Raw genomic sequence first — 612 nt, 5'->3', positions numbered from 1 at the left:
TAGAAGACAAAACCTTGAAGTTTGCTGCCTACAAACAGCTTGCATTCATGGTGTCAGAGAGGCTGCCAAGCCTGGTGAGCCCTTCAGATTATCATCCGCTCCTAGTATTCCATGTAGGCTTTAATGATATTGCAACAAGGCAACGTATAACCATCAAAAGAGACTCTATGTCCCTCGGAGCAATGTTAAAAGGATCTGGAGCACAGGTGGTGTTCTCCTCTATCCTCCCAGTCAGGGGGAGGGGTTCAGGAAGGAGGAGACAAATTGAACAGGTGAACGCCTGGCTGTCTAGCTGGTGCCAAATTCAAGGTTTTGTCTTCTATGATTATGGATCTGATCTGCCTTTGAGAAGCTCGGTCTGTTGGGAGCAGATGGGATTCACCTGACCAAGTGGGGCAAGAGGGTCTTCACCAACAAGCTGGCCAGGGCTTTAAACTAGACTTAACAGGGGAAGAGAATGGAGTTTTGAGTAACAGAGAAGAGCCAGGGGCTGCTGATATGTTAGGAAGCAACAGGAAAACATCTGTGAAATGCTCCAAAAGAATTGGAGTCTGTTCCTCTAAAAAGGCGATATGGTTGATAGCCCATCTGAAGTGTCTCTATACCAATGCA

General features: G+C 46.7%; 1 protein-coding gene across 1 annotated transcript in view; it reads right to left on the bottom strand.

Annotated features, from left to right (window-relative positions):
- Positions 1-612, bottom strand: part of LOC104832527 (myosin-3-like) — a 20,243-nt gene that overhangs the window by 2,895 nt on the left and 16,736 nt on the right. The window lies entirely within an intron of this gene.

Source organism: Haliaeetus leucocephalus, unplaced genomic scaffold, assembly GCF_000737465.1.
Source record: "Haliaeetus leucocephalus isolate CR32 unplaced genomic scaffold, Haliaeetus_leucocephalus-4.0 Scaffold252, whole genome shotgun sequence".
Classification (NCBI taxonomy): domain Eukaryota; kingdom Metazoa; phylum Chordata; class Aves; order Accipitriformes; family Accipitridae; genus Haliaeetus; species Haliaeetus leucocephalus.
This window is presented reverse-complemented; position numbering and strand designations above follow the sequence as displayed.